Consider the following 23,944-nt stretch of genomic DNA (forward strand, 5'->3'; position numbering starts at 1 on the left):
AGTTCATTGCAAGTTACTTTCATGTTTATTACAAGTTCATTGCAAGTTACTTTCATGTTCATAACAAGTTCATTGCAAGTTACTTTCATGGTAATTACAAGTTCATTGCAAGTTACTTTCATGTGTATTACAAGTTCATTGTACGTTACTTTCATGTTCATTACAAGTTCATTGCAAGTTACTTTCATGTTCATTACAAGTTCATTGCAAGTTACTTTCATGTTCATTTCACGTTCATTTTATGATCAGTAATAAGTTCTTTTCATCTTAACTATATTGTCCATTTCATATTCATCGCCTCGCTATTCCAAGTTGCTTTAATGCACCAACAATCGAACAATAAGAAACACAGAACTAAAAGCAATGATTGCAAGCGTATTTATAAGTCCAAGAATGTGTACTCCGTTAAGGTTATGTTCTTTGATATGCCCACTGCAATTTGAAAAGACAATTTCAAATTGAAGAAAAAATAATTAAAGAGCCCAAGGTTAATTCTCAAACAATGGATTATTTTAATGGTTTTTGTTAGAAAAAGTAAATGTGAAATGTATTGTGTTCTTAATGAAGATACATGTACCAATAGGAAAAGGAGAGGGGGGCAACAAAGTTAAAAATACAACACAATGGTAAACGAAATCAACACACAAGAATTGGCAGCATGAACCCTTCGAAATTCCAGAGATGAATATCCAACACCAAGAATGAAATGATAATTTTACTATCATGAATAATAACAATAATAGATGAACGAGTAAAAATATAAGTTATAACTTGACCTTAGACTGTATTTTGATCGAATGGGCAATAACATTTTAAGATAAGATAAAAAAAAAAAAAAAACTCAAAAATGTTAATGGTTTTCAAACATTCATTTTTACATTTTTCAAGTTCTATGTCTTTGCAAGTCGCTTTGATGTTCATTACAAGTTCATTACAAATGTGTTGACACGCATTCTCATAGTTATAGTCATAACATTTTATTTTAACAGTTTTGAAGACGGATGATAATTTTTTATGCCTGACGCTCTATTTCGTCCGGAAAAAATCAATAGTGACACTCGAATAAAACAAGTTAAAACGGGCATGTAAAGTTCGAAGTTGAAGACAATTGAGGACCCCAAATTCCGAAAGGTTTTGCAAGGTAGATAATCCGTAGTATTTCAAACAAAAAACAAAGAAAAAAACATTCTGAATCAAGATTTTCTATATACCTTCAAGTGTCAAATTTTGAAATTTATTTTTTACTGAAAACGTTGAAAAACTAAAATGCCCGTTAAAATATGCCTGACTCAGACATAAATCCAGCATCCTCCTTTTGAAGTTAAATGGTAGTCACTTATCGAAGAAGGATGATAATTTTCTATGCCTGACGCTCAGTTTCGTCAGAAAAAAATCACTAGTGACACTCGAACAATTCAAGTTAAAACGGGCATATAAAGTTCGAAGTCGAAGAAAATTGAAGACCCAAAATTCCGAAAGGTTTTGCCAAATAAAGCTAAAGTAATCTGTTGTAAGGGTAGATAATCCGTAGTATTTCGAACAATTCAAAGTTCTGTATAATATAACTAATAAATATGATTATAACTATAAGAATACGTGTCAATACAGAAGTGCTGACTACTAAGCAAATATCGTGATGGTTTTATTCTATAAGTTATATAGTATTATATGTGTTGTTGTGATCGATTTTGTTACAGTATAGCGATTGTATATCTTTTCATCACCATTAATTTGTCAGAAAGTCTTCAATTACAGCTATTCAATTACCTTAATACGATGTCGTATATGAGATCTCTCTGCTTTAGAATAACATAAGTGAGGGCCCTCATGGGGTTTTTGATTATGTGATTACTTGGCCGTTTTTTTAATGATTATTTGATTATTAAGCCAAATATTTCATGATTATTTGATTACCTAGGACTGTATTTTTAGTTTATGATTATTTGATTACTAAAGATAAGCAAATATTTAATGATTATGTGATTATATTGGCAAAAAAATGGTGATTATGTGATTACTAGGACCCCCCCATGAGGGGCCTCATAAGTAACGACATAGAATAATGCTTAAAACAAGCACTAAGTCAAGTCAATAGGGTGAATGTTAAATCGGTGAAGCCCTACTCATCGTCTACTCGTTGAACTATTTCGACTGAGAATAAATAAAGCATTAATTGGTCCTACTCATTGATACAATTTTACTTGTTCACCTATGTATACAGAGAATACGTATAGCACCATTTAAACCTACTAATTGAAACAATTGCAAAATTCTACTTCTTGACCTATTAAGAGAACAAATATAGCAATAATTACATGTGTTGTTCCTACAGGCAACTTTTGCAAAGGATATAAGGTTCGTAAAATTGTTTTGTCTTTTCATAAAGTAGTACTTCTTAAAAATTAAGATGCTGTTACCATATATATATCTTTATTCTCGTAAACCAAAGCACAATGGTACAGAGACATGTACAAATAAATTAACACAGTATAAATTTTAAATACAAATGTATAATAAAGACATAAAGTAATTGCCCAGGAGATTCTAGGCATTTAATAAAAATTCTTATAAACTTGCACAGATTGTTTAGTTCAGACAAGTTGCTACTATTCATGAGACCTTGAAATTTTAAAATATTTGGTCTGTTTATAAAATGATTCTTTAGTAGCAATTGTCTACTATCGTCTATTGCCTAGCATTCTAAAATGTAATAGAACTCGTCGCAAATATCACCGTTATTGCACAAAGTACAAATACGATTTTCTCTCTGAATGTTTTGCTATCTACCAATTTCGATTGGAATTTTTGTGTTCAAAGTTCTAAATCTACAAAAAGAAGCAATGTTTTTGTCATCTAAAATATCAAAGTAAGTTTCAAAATTTATACTATTTTGAATAATTTATAATTTAGAGCTTTTGGAGAATTCTGTACAGTAGCATACCATATCTGTCTGAACTGGTCAGTTAATCTTAATTTAACAGGATCATGCAACCAGTTTTTACTTATAAAATATTTAGTGTTCCATATATTTGATAGTCCACAATTATCATGCACAGATTTTACATTCTTGAACCAAGCTAAATTTCCATTATAACTACCAGTAACACGATTGTATAGAATAACAGGAAGTTTCTTATCTTCTCCAGTTACAAGCTTTTCCCAATAATTAATAGTACGTAATTTAATGAAAATATCAAGTGGGAATCGACCAAGTTCCCAATATATCATAAAATCAGGCGTGGACTTTTTAAGATTAAGCAGTAATTTACAAATTTTAGATGAACACGTTCTATAACAAAGGTCTTACCTATTCCCCAGACTTCACACCCGTATAATAATATAGGCTTAACTACTTTATCAAATAATTCTAGCTGACTTTTAATATCTAAATTATGTAATCTCCCCTTTTTCATAATATCGTACATAGTCCTTGTTGCTTTATCAGCTTGTGCCTTTTTTGCTTTTGTGAAACTTCCTGATCAAGAAAAAAAAACATCAAGACATGTGATTTCTTCAACACTATCTTACTTGATATCAGCATATTTAAAACTAACATTTTGTAGTGGTCTACCTTTAGAAAAAATGCTATTTTGCTTTTAGGGATATTGACATTTAATTTCCATGTATCACAATATTCCTTTAAAGCGTCTAATTGTTTTTGTAGATCTGCTTGTGTTTCTGACATAAGTACAGTATCGTCTGCGTACAATACAACAAACAGTTTTAAATACATATTTAGCTTAATATTCTCTATTTGAGCTGATAAAGATTTCAAACTGTTTATATTTTTGTTCTGAAAAAAAAGCTTTCTAAATCATTTAAATAAATAGAAAAAAGTATGGAAGATAAATTTTCTCCCTGTCTTACACCTACATTACATGGAAAGTAGTCTGAATATTCCCCATCATTGAAAATTTGTGATTTCACATTTTTAGACATATTAAATATAGTGTTATACATCTTCCCATTCACTGTATGTAAAATGAGTTTTGACAAAAGACCAGATCTCCAAACTGTATCGAAAGCTTTAGTCAAATTAATAAAAGCACAAAAAAGTTTTTTCTTTTTTTTGTCAGTAATTCAAATGAAATATGCAGAGTAAATATGCTGTTTATAGTGGAATAACCCTTTCGGAAACCAAACTGGTTTTCATTTAACAATAAATATTCTTCCAAAAAGTTACTCAGTCTTAAATTCGAAATTGACGTAAAAAGTTTACCCATACGGCTTAATATAATTTTAATATTGATTTTTCAAACAATTTTCACAATTTTGGTCTGTAGTTTTGGGGATCTGACTGGTCACCTTTGTTTTTATAAATAGGTATAACATTACCAACAAGCCAAAGTTCAGGCACTTTTCCAGTATCAAATACAATATTGAACAGTTTAACATAGATCGGCATGAAAACCTGAGAGGTGCTCTTAATATATTCATGTATAAGTAGTCGTCGCCACAAGCTTTGCCATTCTTAAGATTTTTGATGCATTTAAAATTTTCATTTTCCGTAATAGGACTGTTAAATAACGAATTAAGTTCGTTATTTTTATCTATAATAGTTTCTTCACCGCGTCAGGATCTGACGAATTTAAATTTTTGAAACTTCAAAAAAAGTATATCAACAGGAATATTTTTCCCTTTTTTTCTCTTTAATATACGAGTTCAATATCTTCCAAAATTCTTTAGAATTACTATTTTTTGAAACATTCATCTTTTTTCTCATGGCTTTTTTTATGCTTGTTAATAGAAATGTTCATTTGCCTTTTATATTCACGTTCTGTATTCTTCATCTCCTCTCTTTTTAGATATGTTTTATTGTATTTATATCTTCTTTTTGCTATTCGAAAGCACCGCCTTTTCCCCCAACATATTTGGTCAAACCAAGGTTTGATCACTTGTTTTTGGCATTTCTTTTCAACGACATGTCGTTTATAAGTGAAAGAACCAAACACCTTTTCGGCTGAATCCAGCATTTAACCATTTACCGATTCTATTTTATCAATATTTTCTTGAGCCAGTATACTGGTATTCAACATAGATAAATCATTATTTAATTGATTGATTTTATTTCTAACGATATTTCTAAAAAATTCGGCTTCTTTCTCACAATTCCATTTTTTGAAGCCCTTTCTTTCATGGCATGCCAAATCGTTTATTAAAATGTTATCGCATTCGACGATGTTATCAATCGAGTTGAAGACTAGCTTACAGTTCAGAGGCGAATGAACATCGGAAAAAAGAGCAGAAAAATCAAGTATAGACATATTTACAACACATGATAACAAGTTATATGTACAAATAAAATAGTCAACCACACTAGACTGGTGAAAAGTAAATAAGCCTTCTTTATCACCATCAACCCTTCCGTTTAAAATAAACAGATTGTTATTTCTACACATTTTTAAAAGTAGATTCCCAAAATGTTTTTTTGTCTTGTCGCAACTATTTCTAAAACGTGACATATCAAAATTGTGTAAATTGTTTGAAAAATCAATATTAAAATTATTTGATGTGTCATGATTGGTGTTTGTTATTTCATAGAAGTCTAAATTGGCAGCAGTTCTGCTGTTAAAATCACCAGTAAGCAAAATAGACTCGTGGTTAGATGAAAATTTTAGAAATTCTTGTTCAATAGATAAAGGCAGATGTGGTGTGAGTGCCAATGAGACAAGTATATTTATTGAATCTGGTACCTTATAGGTAGAATTTTCGGGTGGTATGTACACTGTACCAATCATAACATCTTGTTCTGTTTTTATATAATTGGCTGAAATTTTAACCCAAAATACTAAATTACTCTCTGTTTCTATTGTTTGCACATAATTTTCTAATTCATTTTTATATCCAAATGCAATACCACCTGATTTGACTTTTGATTTAGTTTTTCTATTTTTCAAATTAAAAGTAAAACCTGGTATATAAAAATTATCAAAATCATCAATTTTTGGTTTCGGTCAAGCAGATAAAGTCATAACATTTAATGAGTTCTAAAAATTCGGGATATTGCATTCAATTCATTATCCCACAACAATTGAGTGACAATATATTTAAGTCTAATGAACTGTTAACATTTTTACAGATATTGTTGTCATAACTTGCTTTTCTGTTATTTGCACACCCTTGTTTCTTTAACATATTAAAATCTCCATTGGAATCCTAACTGTCTGGGTTAGGAGTCGAAGATATGCGTCGGCGTCGTTTCCGGTTTTGATGGTGGTCCGGTGTGCGCATTTGAGATGCGAGACTGTCAGTAGGTTCAATGTCCAAAATTTGGTCGTTATACATTTCACCCTCCACATACAAAATGTCTCTAACTAGCTTAACAGTGTGTCCTTCTTCGCGTTTCTGTTTCATAACTGGGTACCAGAAGTCATTCTTAATTTTAACATTTATAGTTTGTTTTATATAGATCGAACAGATTAACATCTAAATGAAAATAAAAAGGAGGAAAACAGGAACATGTTTGTCTTATCCGAGAAGCTGCTTTAATTTGCCTTGTTAACTGCCTTTTTTAATTAAAGATATCATCTGAATTACAACAAATATCCATGATATATAAATTTGCGCAAGAAAATGGGAAATGTGGTAAAGATACATCAACTTGACCAGAGAGCAGAAAACAGCCAAATGCCACCAATTGATCCTTAACACAGCGAGAAAATCCCGCATCCTGAGGCGGACTTGAGATGTCTCATAAACAAAAATAGTTTTGCGAAAATGGACATCACACTAAACTCCGAAACATATAAATCAACCAAAATTATTGAAAAAAATTACAACACTAACAAAGGCCTTTTAAATTGATTCAGTTTATAGTTTATCAAACTGCATATATATATGTGAATAGGTTTTATGACTTACTAAATTTAAACATTTGGTACACACAATAGATATAGGAAGATGTGGTATGAGTACCAATGAGACAACTCTCCATCCAAGTCACAATTTATAAAGTTAACCATTATAGGTCAATGCACTGTGTTCAACACGGATCCTTGGCTCCCAGGAACTCCGGCTGCCTCGATCATATGAACTGGCCGCCATGTCATGGCTCACTATACTGAAAGTGGCGTTAAACTCCAAAGTTCAATAAGTAATCAATTGAATACATACCATTTGAAATTGTACATGTGCCATAACAAACGGAAAATACAAATCTTTTAAAATGATTTACGATATTTTCGAGTAACTATTCAAGAAACACTACAACTAAATGAATTTAAGATGTGCGCCACTATAGTTCAAAATGGAACTATATGTCTAGCCTAGACCGATTTAAAGGGGCACTAGCTACCAAATTCATGTTCACCGATTTGACTCAAATTCTCATATTTCATTTATATCAATGTAAAACATTTTCCCAAACTATCAAAAGTATAAAAATAAACAATTTACAGGACATGGCCTCAATAAGATGTAGATTCGTTTCGTGTGAATTTTAGCCAAGATGCCATCTAATTAACTATCGTGTTGACTTTCTATGATCATATTTATAAGCGATGTAAACATAAACAAAGATAATAATAGATTAAGCAACTCGTGCAATTGGATTTTTATAGGTCTGTTAAATTTTGTAATTTAGATTAAAAATTTATGTTTATGGTCGTTTTTACTTTTAAAAGAATAATTTTGTGTGGATCGAATCAGTTAATCAAATCATTTTCCTTTGTTTCACTTTCAATGTTGACATTTTTTCCTTTAAATACCCGTACACGGACAATTCTATCTCTTTCTCCGGGGTTAAATTGGAGTTCACATGAATAAGGATTTAATGAGGTCGAATTATTCACTTGTAAGTGAATAATTCATTATCAAAGTTTTTTAGCTTAATTTGACAAAATTTACCCATTTTAGCTAATAAAAGCAAATTATTATTTCATTATTTCACTTTCATTTTTGATTGAACAAAAACAAATCATACTTTTGATTTTTTGTATATCTCGTAGCTAGTGTCCCTTTGATTAAATACTTGTAGTTACAACATGGAAGTAATGGAAAATCAGGAAAATATACACTGTTCCCAGGGAAAATTAAAAAAAAGGTCCATGTAATAACCTAACTTCTGTTAATAAATTTATTAACGACTTTTCAAAATCGAGCGATTTAGAAGTTGAAATATCACATATACATTATTAAACACGTAAACTTCAACTCTACATGCCATTTAAGTTGTTATGGTATATTTATAGACGATTAATGGAATATTTTCATATTACCGAATTTTGTCTCCGATGTCCATAATTTTTCTACAGGTTACCTTCTGTGTGGTAGGACCTCCTTGTACTCGGTCAAGTAAGAGCAACTAAAAGAAGTAAAGACAAGCTTACAATCGCACGTTGAAAAATTTGAGCTGTTTCCGATGAGTTTAGCGTGTAAAGAAAACTTAAGACATATACTCTTCCCCAACATTGCACTATTTGTTCTATTAGAGGCTCTAACTTGACCGTATACCAGAATGTCCAACAAAAAAGTAGCTAACCTTTCGAAAAAATAATCCGAGTTAATAAATTTTGAATACCACAATCATCCCCAAACTTGCACATTGTTTTCCTAATATGTTTTACTTGACCATTAGTTGATCTTACTTGACCATTAGTTGATCTTACTTGACCATTAGTTGATTTTACTTGACCATTAGTTGATCTTACTTGACCATAAGTTGATCTAATTTGACCATTAGTTGATCTAATTTGACCATTAGTTGATCTTACTTGACCATTAATTGATCTTACTTGACCATTAGTTGATCTTACTTGACCATTAGTTGATCTTACTTGACCATTGGTTGATCTTACTTGACCATTAGTTGATCTTACTTGACCATAAGTTGATCTAACTTGACCATTAGTTGATCTTACTTGACCATTGGTTGATCTTACTTGACCATTAGTTGATCTTACTTGACCATTAGTTGATCTTACTTGACCATTAGTTGATCTAATTTGACCATTAGTTGATCTAATTTGACCATTAGTTGATCTTACTTGACCATTAATTGATCTTACTTGACCATTAGTTGATCTTACTTGACCATTAGTTGATCTTACTTGACCATTGGTTGATCTAACTTGACCATTAGTTGGTCTAACTTGACCATTAGTTGATCTTACTTGACCATTAGTTGATCTTACTTGACCATTAGTTGATCTTACTTGACCATTAGTTGGTCTAACTTGACCATTAGTTGAACTTACTTGACCATTAGTTGATCTAACTTGACCATTAGTTGATCTTACTTGACCATTAGTTGATCTTACTTGACCATTCGTTTATCTTACTTAATCATTGATTGACCTTACTTGACCATTAGTTGATCTTACTTAATCATTGATTGATCTTACTTGACCATTAGTTCATCTTACTTGACCATTAGTTGATCTAATTTGACCATTAGTTGATCTTATTTGACCATTTGTTGATCTTACTTGACCATTAGTTGATCTTACTTGACCATTCGTTGATCTTACTTGACCATTAGTTGATCTTACTTGACCATTCGTTGATCTTACTTAATCATTGATTGATCTTACTTAATCATTAATTGATCTTACTTGACCATTAGTTGATCTTACTTGACCATTAGTTGATCTTACTTGACCATTAGTTGATCTTACTTGACCATTAGTTGATCTTACTTGACCATAAGTTGATCTTACTTGACCATTCGTTGATCTTACTTAATCATTAATTGATCTTACATGACCATTAGTTGATCTAACTTGACCATTCGTTGATCTTAATTGACCATTAGTTGATCTAATTTGACCATTAGTTGATCTTACTTGACCATTAGTTCATCTTACTTGAACATTGGTTGATCTTATTTGACCATTAGTTGATCTTACTTAAGCATTAGTTGAACTTACTTGACCAATCGTTGATCTTACTTGACCATTAGTTGATCTTATTTGACCATTAGTTGATCTTACTTGACCATTCGTTGATCTTACTTAATCATTGATTGATCTTACTTGACCATTAGTTGATCTTATTTGACCTAGTACCAAAATGTCAAACCAAAAAGTAGGTAACCTGTCGAAATGTCATCAGAGTCAAAATTCGGTTATATGAAATTAGTCTAGTAACCCAATTATTATCTATAGACTTACCGTATTGAGTTAATTGTTATCCTTATCCGAACAGAGTCACATGTCCATTTATCAAACCACAGAGAACAATAAAGAAGACCAGCTATCTCATATATAAAGTATGGAGTTAAAATATCCTGACATTATGTTATAAATTCATAGACAACCATTGCGTTTCAGATTTACATTGTCAACTTAAAGCAAAATTATGATCAATAGCCATTTGCAAATGACACACTTCATAGGTGTTAAATGAGAAATTCTCACAAAAGAAAAATTAACTTCGGTAACTTGCGTGTCGAACCGGATTACGTTCCATTATTAGAATTTATAAGCTCTGCTGTTTCTTTTTAATGTTGTAACTAATTATGCCGAAATAACAAATCTTTTTACTGTAATTCTAAATGGTTTTTATGACAGAAAGCTGAAAATTTCAATAATGTCAAATGCCACAAGGGACCGTTAATTTGAATAGCAAAATTTGGAGGAAAAAACAGCAACATTTTATTTGACAACCATTTTCGTTAACATTTTTGTAATTATCAAGAAGTAATCTACAAGACAGAACATTACACAGAAGAAAATACAAATCAAATATCAAAACTACAATTCAATTAAATGTATAGAATATATTAATTAGATCTTTATCATGTTTCCTCTACGATTCTCAGAAGAAAAAAATACGTTCAAACATAATTACATTTCAAGTTTGCATATTTTCAATACTAATAAATAGTATTGTAGTTTATTCGGTACTTTCAACTCTATATAATCGAATGTTAAATGGCTTAAGTAAATATTTGCGAATTGTAGATTTTTCAAAGCAAATGTTGTTTTAATCAGCATGGCTTGGTTCATTTAAATTATCACAAGCATAGCATATTGAAAATATCAAGTTCATTAGCTTCTCTTTCGACTTGTTCAGAGTTCAATTTTTGAAGTCAAATTCAAAAGTTATTAGTAAAACGCAAAAACCACATGTGAACACAATCAACCCTTACCACCAGCTAACGAATGGTAGTATATACAGTATATTTCAAAATACCTTCATATTAAAATATATTAACTTTTCATTCACGAGTATAGAAGCGTTTAACTAAAACAAAAAAACAAAAACAAAAACCCCGGAAAATAACATTTTGAAAGTAGAAACAAGAAATACCGAGTTATAATTGTTTTTTTTAATTTCCATACATCTTTACGTGTTGTTGATATTTTGCACGCGCAGTCACGGAGATGTCTTTAATAATTTAGTGCTTATTTTTGTAATCTTACTGGAATTTGTTGACAGAATTGCATTTTTTATGAAGTGCAAACGCGCTCTATACTAAATATGTGCGCACATTTAACGGTTTTATAACACTATACCATATTAATTTATAGAAAAGCATTCAATTCATACAATTTTATGTTTATGTTAGATCCGTGAACTAGGAGCTAAATTAAGCCCTCCGTTTGTGATGTTACATTTTAAGCATGACATGAAATCTAACTTTTGGAATGCTTCGGCCAATCGGAATCGTAGGAAATGTCTACGTTATGTAATTATTACACACCAAACTCTATCTGGTCTTCTTTTTAACTTGTCAAGGATGAAGGAAACAGTGTAGTTGATGTTTCTATTCGGAAATGAAACAGCGTTTTTAAAACTCGTTTAGAGAACGAGATATATTGTACAATTTTCGACTAAGTTGTACCGATTTCGAGTCTTCAAAGTCATATTTAATATATAATAAGCAAAATCACAAAAATACTGAACACCGAGAAAATTCAAAAAGAAATGACAAAATCATAAGCTCAAACACATCAAACGAATGGATTAAAACTGTTATATTCCTAACTTGGTACAATCATTTTCGTATGTAGATATTGGTTGATTGAAACTGGTTTTATAGCTAGCTAATTAAACCTCTAACTAGCATGACAGTCGTATCAAGTTCCATTATGTATTGGTTCTTTTGAGCTTTTGCCGTGGCCTTCCAGAGGAGAAACTATTTCGTATCATTGTTTCAAGATAAACACAAAAAACAGCGTTACAAGCAATATTGTCGTTTTGAACAAGAGTGCACATGATTAATTGCTCGCCGGCTGTACTTAACTAAAAAGCATCTCTATGACATGATCATGTAGAGCTGATATAATGATAAATAAATTAGTTGCACACATAAACCATTTCAAATCAAATATACAAATCATATTAAAACCTTTAATTAAGATGACAGGTTATATAGCCTATGTAGCTATAGAATTTATGTATATTTGTCGGAAATATAAAATTGACATATACTAGTCGCCATGCATTTTTCAGTTTCATAACGAGAACATATGAACATAATATTTACCTATAAAATACATACATGTATATATATTGTATTAATCTTTCATTTTAGCATGTTCTCTAAAGCCCACTATACCATGATCGCTCCACGCTAAACACGATATAAAATAAATTTAGGTCGTGGTCAGCTCGCAATATGAGGGGCATGAAAAAGTAAATTTTCGTTTCAATCACTTTGTTACTACGTCCTCATCATGCTTCTACAACGATCCCGCTACGTTTATAGCACGTTCTCATCACGCTTATTCTGCGACCTCACAACGATTATCACGCTACGATGGAACAGAGACCTTTGCGATCTTACCACGACCTTATTGCGCGCTCACTACGCTTCTACTACGACCTGATTTCGACACGACTGCACCACGATTGTTTTGAACAATTTCAAAGTTGGTCACGCTCATTACGATCACGAAGACCTCACCCCGACCGTACTACGACCTGACTGCAATCTGCATGATCGCACTTCGATCGTAAAAATATTGATTTTTTTCACAGATCGTAGTGCGATCGTGTCCTAGTGGGACTGGTTTCTTTTTTTAGTTATCGAAATGAATTAACCTGGGACCACTATGATGTCCCCTCAAAGCCGCAAGGTCTTCATTATCGTTCGGGCTGGAAAGAAGAAGGATAAGACAGGACTTGAATTGTAAAAGAAGAAATAAAGGAAACCATTATCTGAATACCTGTCTTTACAGCAGCTTGCTGGTTCAATTATCATAGTTCAAAATCGGAAATACTCGAAATGCGAATTTATTTATAATAAAGACGTTAAAATGTTAGCCAAGCAGATGTCTCCAAAATACAAGTGACATGAAGTAATATTAATAGAGATAAATAAGGGTGTTATAAAACCTTTGCAACCGTAACCGATATCGCTATCTGATATAGCTTAATTTTAATTAACTCTATTACACAAACGATGCATCCGTACTTACATGTACAGATTTTGGATTTTTTATCAATAAAATCTTTGACTTTGTACTACTTAGTATATAAATATATCATATGAATGCTGCATGTAAAGTGTTATGTTCAAAGCATAATCTGTTTTATAGTAATGAGAGAGAGAGAGAGAGAGAGAGAGAGAGAGAGAGAGAGAGAGAGAGAGAGAGAGAGAGAGAGAGAGAGAGAGAGAGAGAGAGAGAGAGAGAGAGAGAGAGAGAATGAATCCACAAATATACTATCTCCAATCCGAAACTAAATTAACGTCAATTTTCCGGATAAGCGAAACAAACTTTTTCATATAGTCTAGGTGCGTGGCCCAGTTTTCTTAAGCACTGAACACAATGATGACGGCGTTTTCTTTCCCCAATGTAAAAAAAAATATTTTTGACTCGGATAAAGAAATCCGAATTTTCTATATATAGAAAATTTAAAAAAAAATGTTTTACCCTTTTTTCTAGTCACGTGGTAAATAATGTGCGGATTCCTATGGCTATACACGCCATTGCAATATGACGTTTACTACAAAAGTTCGTGATTAACCGTCATAATCGTTATAATGATTCCTTGATTTATTGGTAGTAAGGCCACACCAATTTGATTCCTTGTTCGACGGACCCGCCCGCACCTATTTTTTTCAAAACAGGTTATTTTTTTTATGTTCCCGCTTCCCGCATCCGGAAATGTTATCAGGTCCATTTCCCGCACCGTTTTTTTGTTTTTTTTGTAAATATTATAAAAAGATATCAACATTTGTTTTTAAATCACAGTCTAACCTATATATAACGATTTTAAACATAAAAGCACCCCACCACACTTCGTAAATATCTGTGAGAATATTTGTTTCAGCATGAAACCTATTTATCCAAAGCGGGAGTGCTCCGTAATAAATTTATAACAAATTTAAGAACAAAAAATTGGTTACTTTTCCCCTAATACTTATATTCCCTATAAAGAAATGTACGTTGTTAGAATAAAGTATAAAGAACTTCTGAAGGATTTGCCTTGAACTGCAATTATATTGTATGCTGGCGACACAAAACTATCCATAGCCGCTGCATGTTTATGCACCTGTCCTGATTGATTGAGGGGCCTGTCGTTCAGCAGTTATCGTTTGTTGATGTTGTTCATTGGTATTTTCCCGTTTGGATATACATGATATATATAAATTAGATCGTTGGTTTTCCTGTTCGAATTGTGTACGCTAATAATTTTGGGGTCCTTTATAGCCTGCTGTTTGGTCTGTACCAAAGCCCTGTGTAAAAGGCCGTACTTTGACATGTGTTTGTTATTAGTAGGTTGAGAACAACCCTCCTTCAGACAAGGGGTCATTTTACTGATGTAGAAAAGAAAATAGAAATACCAAGGATTTGTATAGTTCTCCTATACAAAACCTATGACAACTTAGAATTTGTACTCAAAAAGAGGAGAGTTACAACATATTTTAAACAACTTTTTCTAAAAGAGGGGTCCACTTATTTTGAATAATATTAAACTGTTAAAGTAAATGTGTTAACATGGTTAAAGTCCAGGAATATTACAAAATTCTTGGACATGTTTTGACCATTTAATGCCAGATAGATATATAGTTCTTTGAGAAAATATGAGCCCTTTTGTACAAACAAATATATTATAACTTATATTGATCCCTCATAAAACATGTAAAAGGGATATTGATAACATTAAGGGGTTGTCCCCAAACTGATTATGACTTGGATGGAGAATTGTCTCATTGTCAGTCACACATACATAGACCAGATTTAATTATTTCTTGGTGAACAGGGAAAAAATACTTCAGAAATTAAAGAAATGTCAAAGTACAAGTGATAAATCAAGCTTTAATATTGTCAAAACCTACTATTTTATGTTTACAAAAAAATATTATAATCGCTCGCCTTTACTTTTCAAGCTTCGCCTCAAAAAATTGCAAATTAAATATTTTTTTATTAAAATTTTCAAATCGCTCGCTCGCCCCAAATTTTGGAGAACAAAAATCCGTAGAACAAGAAATAACATTGGTGTGGCCTAATGTACAAATTATGGCGTCACCTCAAAACACAGATGTCAAAGTTAATTCTTATATAGGTTATTCGATCACAATCAACAATCTATTTTAGTCAAATGGTACGAAGGCACCGAAAAGTTAATAAAAGTATTAAATGATTTTACCAATCTAAAAATGTCTTAAAATTGTCTTAAATATGTGTCTTCTTAATTCTCGCGGAAATTGATTTACGGATTTGTAATACATTACTGAATTTCAATTTCCGATATTTGTGATGCGAACTAAAAATTGAAATTTACATGACTGTAGATCAAGTGTTAAATAAATGAGGCAATTACCATCAGCCGATTAACAGTAGCTGCACTTTTACCGAAATTGTTTTGTAAATTATCTATTTTCATTGCATATTTTACGTTTGCTCATGGGATATTATGAAATTCCTCATTTGTAAACGGTTTTATTATATCCTATAATTCGTATTTGCTCTGAAGCATTTTAATCAAGATGACATAGGAATAAATATGATTGCCTCAAATACCTCCAGTTTCATTTAAATTTTACAATTTTTTGTTTAACCAAACTTATTTAAAGACTACTCTTGAGCATTATTTTGCTACACATGTAGTTAGCTGTTTCTTTGCACACACAATGTAAGTTTAATCGTTTGGTAGTAAGCTTGCATTTACCAATTTAATTCTTTTAATATACACTTTCAACACCAATTTGACAAAATAGTTTGAAAACAGTAAATTTTCTCATCAAATTGCACAGATTATATATACAAATGAAGATGTGGTATGATTGCCAATGAGACAACTCTCCACTAGAGACCAAATGACACATACATTAACAACTATAGGTCACCGTACGGCCTTCATCAACGATCAAATCCCATACCGCATAGTCGGCTATAAAAGGCCCCGAAATGACAATTAAAAACAATTCAAACGAAAAAACTAACGGCCTTATTTATATAATAAAAATGAACGAAAAACAAATATGTAACTCATAAACAAACGACAACCACTGAATTACAGGCTCCTGACTTGGGACATGCACATACATACATAATGTGGCGGGGTTGAACATGTTAGCGGGGGATCCCAACCTTCTCTATAAACTGGGACAGTGGTATAACAGTACTACATAAGAACGAACTATATAAATCAGTTGAACAAGGCTTAACTCATCAGACGGGCAAAAATACAAGTGGACGTGGCTGGGTACTTGACAATGTACATCCCAACAACAAAAAGACACTAGGTACAGATCTGATAGTACTCGCACTTAACTGACAGCTAGTTCAAAGTAACTAACTAAGACTTAATTATCAATCCGTACACATCCAACAACCAATGGATTTAGTGTAAAGACGTCATTTGCTCCGAGTACCAGGATGTCTAGCATCATATGAGGTAATCTGTCGAAAAATTATACAATCGTGAGTCAAAAGTTGGTAATACGAAAAAAAATCTGTTGTAGAATTGTTCTAAACCGAATAGACTAAAGTCTACTATAGTAGCGTATACATGATGAGTTGACTGTGCTGTGTAGGCGTTAAGACTAATTTTTAATGCAAAAGAACTATTGTTATCAAAAGTGTTTTATTGTAGCTTAGCAAAAGTAAAAATGTGTTGTGCATGTTGCGCACAGATAAATTTGCTCTTTCTGCTTACAATAAAATGAAAAAAAATCATTCTCAATGAATATGTTTGTCCCTTCTCAAGAAAACAACTCGTATACACGTATTTCTAATTACATGGTCATTTGCGGAATTTACAAATAGACTATTCTCTGGAATACACCATTTCCTCATTTGATTTTCATTTTAACTTTCGATATTACTTGCTTTTGCTTAAAATAGTTGTAAAACCTTGTAAAGATGGTACCCAACAACTTTACTAAAATTAATTTAGCCCGTTTTATTTTCATAAAATTTTGACAAAATATTTACCTCGACCTTTTGACAAAAGCATAAAAATTTCAAAAAGCTTGACCCTAACACTTTATTGAGAAAAATTATTGGGCATATATCAGTTTGACTAACACCAATTTTGATCAGCGAGAAGCATTATTTATACCGTATTTTGTATCAACTCCAATTATAAATAGTATGAATATACATAGCGTTAAGGGATCCATTATGACTTACATCTTCAAGTTTTAGTCTCAATTCTAAATAATCTACAGTGACAGCAAAATATGAAAGAGATATGTTATGATAACAAAGATACTACTATCAATTTTGGAACGAAAAACACAAAAACAGTGGCCATTATATGGTTTTCGATGAAAGTCCTAAAAGAAAACGACTGATATTGACACGACACTATTTTTTACGTTCACCGTCACCAATTATATATATAAAAAGTTATCAACGGTACCTGGATTATAATTTAATACGCCAGACGCGCGTTTTGTCCACATAAGACTCATCAGTGACGCTCAGATCAAAAAAGTTATAAAGCCAAACAGGTACAAAGTTGAAGAGCATTGAGAACCCAAAATTCCAAAATATATAACCGATACGATGTGTGTTTGATTCAACTCACAAGCAACATATGTTTTGCTGTTGTAGACCTACAGCTTTAAGAATGTTTCGTGTGCGAGTTTTACATTTTTAGAACAAAGCGATTAATGAATACATAGCCGGAAACGCTAACCAGGTATAACCCAGGATATTTATCAAAAAATGTCTACACCAAGTGAAGAATATGCTTTTTAACAATTTGTTTTTCTTATTGATATAGTCGAACGTATGGCTTGGTCAGGATTTATTGACCCACCTTTCTGTTTTAAATAACGGGTGAGTTCGTTTTTAAGTTAATACTTTTTACCGTGTCTGCGATATGGTAACATATATTAAAGTTTATACAAATTCCCGCACGGGTTGTGTTTAACTATCTAGTTTTGTATCTTCCTAATGGATTTACTAGACGTGAACATCAATAAACTATTGTTGCATTTTATCAAGTTAACATTATTACACGAAAGTTTGACAAATGATAGCTTATTACAACCACTGGACTAGAGTAACTATACTCAATTGTTTTCAGATTATGATTATTTAAAACACTTGTTGACATTCACAGTATTTCAAAATTTAAACATTGCAATATAAATGACATGATGTAGACTAAAAAAAGTATATTATAATGATTTTATTGCAAAGATTGTTATTTTGTTTGTTTGTTTGGCGGACCCATATTCTATCTTTTATATTTGATTTATAAGCGGAACTCAAAACTTATAATTTTCCAAAACCATTTATATTATCGTTAACTTAATTACGCGAAAGTAACGTATTTTTTCTTCAAAGTTATCTAGTTTCTAAAATTATGTAAAGGTATTTCGAATGCTGTTCTTCTCAATATTAATTTACATTTATACTTATCTTCAATTTTATTGACAATGAAAACACCCAACAATGTGTGCCCTTGTATAAAATCCGACTGACTTGAACACATACATTTTTTTTGTTTTTTGTCTTAATTTGTATCCATCATTGTTATGACAAAATAATTCATAAATTTTCAAAGATAGGATAATAACATGACATTCCCTTAGGAATAGGGAATCAAATACCTAGATATGAAGAAATTACAGGCTATATACTTTTTGTCTTTGGAGCAACAACCGGTCAGAATACGCACGTTAAATCTAATGCCTATTGTACAAAAACATTGAAACAATTCTCTAAAGAGTTTGTAGGTGACCTGATGCAAAGGCAAATTACTGTTCCCAAAATTCTTACATAAACTTTTTACACATTGTATCTTCAACTATTCGTATAAATTGAAAATTTTGACACACTATCAAAATAAACATTTGATATTTCCCCAAAAAACTCTAGGCAAGTAGACAATTTGAAATCAAATGTCAATACACTATGGTGACATATCAATATTTTGATAGACTTTTATAGAGATACAAAACATTAAATAAATGATGTGAGTGTAGGTAACTATAGGTAAACGGGTGGCATTCAACAATGACCAAAAGACTTAACGTTCGTACAGCTAAAAAGGACTATGACATGACAAATAGAAAACAATTCATAAAACAAACGGCCGGTTGCTAGCAATTACCATGATTACTGAAGTATATTTTTATAATATTTTGTTTTACATGTGTGACACAGGTTTATATAAATCCAATAGTTTTACTAAACAAATGTTCAATAAACATAAAAAAGGCTAATTATTAAGAGAAAGTAGTTTTATTAATCTACTGCCCTTACTAATTTAGTGTTTTGTGTTTTCCTTTTTATTCAATTATCATATTGCATTTTTATTTTTTATTTTTTGTCATTATGAGATAAAAGCACAGAATCAACAACCTATTTATCGTTCAATTTAAGGCATTAAAACTAGTTGGAAAAAGTAAAATCACAAAAGTACTGAACTCCGAGGAAAATCCAAAACTGAAAGTCCCTTATAAATTTGGCAAAATCAAAAACTCAAACACATCAAACATATAGACAACAACTGTCATATTCCTAACAGACATTTTCTTATGTAGAAAATAAGCTTAATCTCTCACTACTGTTGCCTTTATTTTTGTATAACATTCGCATGAAATTCCATTATATTGACAACAATGTGTGAACAACATTTACATGAAATATTAAATATCATGTTTGTCCTTGTGAAATCAATTTTTCTTAAAACTTACAAAATATTGGAAATTAAAAGACGTCACGTGTCAATGATAGAAAACCCTAAACAAATACATAGTCAAAGCCCCCTTTTTCTCAGGAATGTAGCAGATAGATTTATAAATTAACACGCACCTATATGAATTGACCGCGAAGGTTATTAACTGAACCGTTTAAATAAAAATCTATAGAATGTGAAAATTCAGGTGATTAACACGTGAATCCAAAAAAAGAGAAGGATACCAAAGAGACATTCTAACTAATAACTAAAAACAAAAAAATAATAATAAAGGGAAAGAAAACAGTACATTAAAAAAAATAGAAAACCACAGACTAAGCGATGGAACCCCACCAACACCTGGTGGTGATCTCTTGTGTTCTGGAAGGGTAAGCAAGTGAAGTTGTGAGAGTGTAGCTTTTCATTACTGTTTGTTCTATTTGAAACAAAAGAGGCTATGCTATGTGCAGTTACACATTTCGTTGGGCACATTTATATTTTTAAAAATTTTTAAAAGCTAAGCTAAAGACTATTTGTAAAATGCTAATGACGAAGTATTTTTGTAAACACTTTTTAAAGAACACAAATCAAAATGCTGTTGAATTTTAGAGAATTGTGTTTTTACTGGAATAGAAAAAACAGTATTATAATGTGAACTATTCTAACTCATTAATTTTACTAGAATCATACCTTTTCTTATTTTTCCTAGGTCTATACTCAACACATACTCCGATATTGTTGAGTTTAGTTAGCTTTTAACAATTTTGAAATTAAATTATTTACACTTCATTTATTACAATAATTAGCACATTATTTTTTTCATAAAGATAAAAATTCTTACCGTAAGAGCTTTGCAACGATGAAACTTTTAATACCTGTAATCATAAAAGAACTAAACATCAGAAGTCTTGAATCAATAACTTGTAACTAAATAAGTAGTTTCCAATTCTAAACAATCACGTGATTTTCGTGAAAGGCTTTGATTGCTTCGTCTATTAATAACCTTTAGTTATTCATATGTCTAAGTAAATAAATGATAAAATAACTGGTAATTTTCTTATTTATTAGAAAAATAAAGACGCAACTATACAATATGATAGAACTGTCTAGGCGAGCAATTGGCAAAATAAGTGGGATCAATGAAGATATTCTTCAAACGAGACGAACTAAGAATCGGAAGTTATTATTTAATAAGATAAGTTGATAAGTAGTACACATTTGTACATGAAATATGAACTATGTTGATGGATAAATATTTTGTGATCCCAAATTTGCCGAGAATAAGATAAGTTTTTTAATCATTTTAAATTATATGAATTTTATTGATAACCGAAAAGTTGTAATGTCAAATCACTGTGATTAAATATACTTTTCAAAATTGACAGGTTTTTATCTATTTTTGCAAAATGTTTTTCAAAGCAATGCAATTTAGAAATGTTCCCGAAACACAAGAAACTCAGAGAGCTAATACAAATATTTATGCTGTAAATATACATGTGTAATACTGAGGAGAAGGGAAAAAACACATGAAAGATTAATGCTACTTTTGGCTTTCGTGAATATACCTTCAGCACTCTTTCTATAATTATATTTCCCAGAAAGTTATATCTTCTGTTCCGTTGTATGTCATTTTATGATTTCAATTGATATATAAGAGCGAAGAGTTTCACATTAAACGTACTTCATTTGCAGTATTATGCTTACATTGAAAACACTTATTGTGACATTTTGACTGGGATTTCCGTTACATGGATGGGGATGTAGGCATAAAAGGAGAACACTATCATGTTGACCACTGCGCTCTCCAATGCCATTATAAGCGTTCATGATTTAGATAAAAGGTAAAGGCAAATCAGTTTAAGCCCACTTAGTAACAATAACATTGAAATTGAAAACGGAGATTGTGTAGAGAAAAAACAACCCGACCAAAGAGCAGAAAACAGCTAAATGCCACCAATGGGTTTTCAACACAGCTAGAAAATTCTGCCACCGGAGGCTGACTTCAGCTAGCATGTAAACAAAAATGTGTACTAGTTCAGTAAAAATAGACGTCAAAGTAAACTCCGAAAAATGCAAAAGAACCAAATAGAAAAAAAACATACAAGATAAACAGAGGTCTGAAGTTCCAGACTTGGGACCCACTGCACATTAAGAAAGAAGAATTCTTAGTTATAAAAAACATCAAAATGTTGTTTTGACACCACATTTAACTCGCATCGGACTGTTTATAAACTTATGATATACTAAAGAATGTTAATTGAAAGCAAAGTAAAACACTTGCACAATCAAGGTTTCATTAACACATATATCCTTTTCCACTAACAGCGTATTTTATCAAATTCAATAACTGCACGTTCTATTAAAATGGTCTCGTTTATGTGTATACTTCTTAAATGAAAAAAAAATAAGGTTCACATTTAATCATCTATACGATTAAAACGTAATCCCAGAACAATTTCTTTAATATTAAATTTAAGTTTCTATTTCAATCGCACTGAAGAAACTTTGTTTCATATTTGATTTTACATATTTCTAAGTTTTATTCATCAGATTTCGATTTATTGTATAATATTTAGATGAGGTTATGTAACCCTTGTGAACAGCAACATAACAAAATACCAATCTTCCTTTAATGGGTAGATATCTCATTGACGTGACGCTTTATCCACCACTGCCTTCAACATTTGTTCAATTCATAAAAGAAATAACATAAGATAATCATTTTAGTGTTGAAATGTTATATGTTTGCTTTTCAACTACATGGAAGGAAAAAATAATTAAATGTCAATCAAAATATGAGCGCACGTAATCTTTTATCAATGTTGGATGTTTTGATATAAAAATGGAAATTAAAATAAAACCGACACGAACCTGACAATAAAGACAAAAGAAACATATTGAATTGTACTTGATATTAGTGATACTCGTCTAAATCTGTAAACGTATTATAGTTACTTACACAAATATGTCATTAAATGAAATAGATACACTGAATTTATCATGAGTTTCCATAACATATAGTTATATCGACGAAAGACCATCTATTAAATAACCAAACACTATCATTGATCATCATTCTACATTGACAATCATATCTGAATAAAATAACGAGAAAACACCTTCCAGATGTGTCTAGTATATAAACCTATATTATCACCAACTATTCCACTTGAAACAGATGTTTTATGTAGCCATAAATCTCTTATTTATTTGGTTAGAAGATTAAATCTTACAAGGTTAATTAAATGTAGTATTCCGTCAATACTATACTATCACAACACCTCTGTGTCATATTAAACAATAGAATTATTTGTCTGAATAAAGCATGTGATAATATATAATATTATCATGTTCTAATGGATGATCTGAAAGTTTGTGGTCCTCGTCAGACACTTCGGCTTCTCCCGCCAATAGAAACTAACCTAAATATCCAATAGTGTTGAAAGTGGCATTAACGAACTATTTGATACAGTTTTTATCTGACGCTTATGAATTAAGGCGACTAGAGATTCGTCGTACAACTAAGAGTAGATGCGTGTATTGTTGACTAGAGATTCGTTGTACAACTAAGAGTAGTTGCATGTATTGTTGACTAGAGATTCGTCGTACGACTAAGAGTAGTTGCGTGTATTGTTGACTAGAGATTCGTAGTACAACTAAGAGTAGTTGCGTGTATTGTTGACTAGAGATTCGTCGTACAACTAAGAATAGTTGCGTGTATTGTTGAATAGAGATTCGTCGTACAACTAAGAGTAGTTGCGTGTATTGTTGACTAGAGATTCGTCGTACAACTAAGAGTAGATGCGTGTATTGTTGACTAGAGATTCGTCGTACAACTAAGAGTAGATGCGTGTATTGTTGACTAGAGATTCGTCGTACAACTAAGAATAGTTGCGTGTATTGTTGACTAGAG

General features: G+C 31.3%; 1 protein-coding gene across 2 annotated transcripts in view; it reads right to left on the reverse strand.

Moving 5' to 3' along the window:
- LOC143056354 (G-protein coupled receptor dmsr-1-like) overlaps window positions 1-23,944 on the reverse strand; it is a 95,802-nt gene that overhangs the window by 25,942 nt on the left and 45,916 nt on the right. Inside the window, exon 1 of one of the 2 annotated variants that reach the window (XM_076229442.1) lies at window positions 20,873-20,929. The exons of the other annotated variant lie outside the window; for it this stretch is intronic. The gene's annotated coding sequence lies outside the window, so the exon portion shown is untranslated. Of the gene's footprint in view, window positions 1-20,872; window positions 20,930-23,944 lie in introns of those variants that run through there. 2 annotated transcript variants of the gene reach the window in all.

The sequence above is a fragment of the Mytilus galloprovincialis genome, chromosome 13, assembly GCF_965363235.1.
Source record: "Mytilus galloprovincialis chromosome 13, xbMytGall1.hap1.1, whole genome shotgun sequence".
In the NCBI taxonomy this organism is placed as follows: Eukaryota; Metazoa; Mollusca; class Bivalvia; order Mytilida; family Mytilidae; genus Mytilus; species Mytilus galloprovincialis.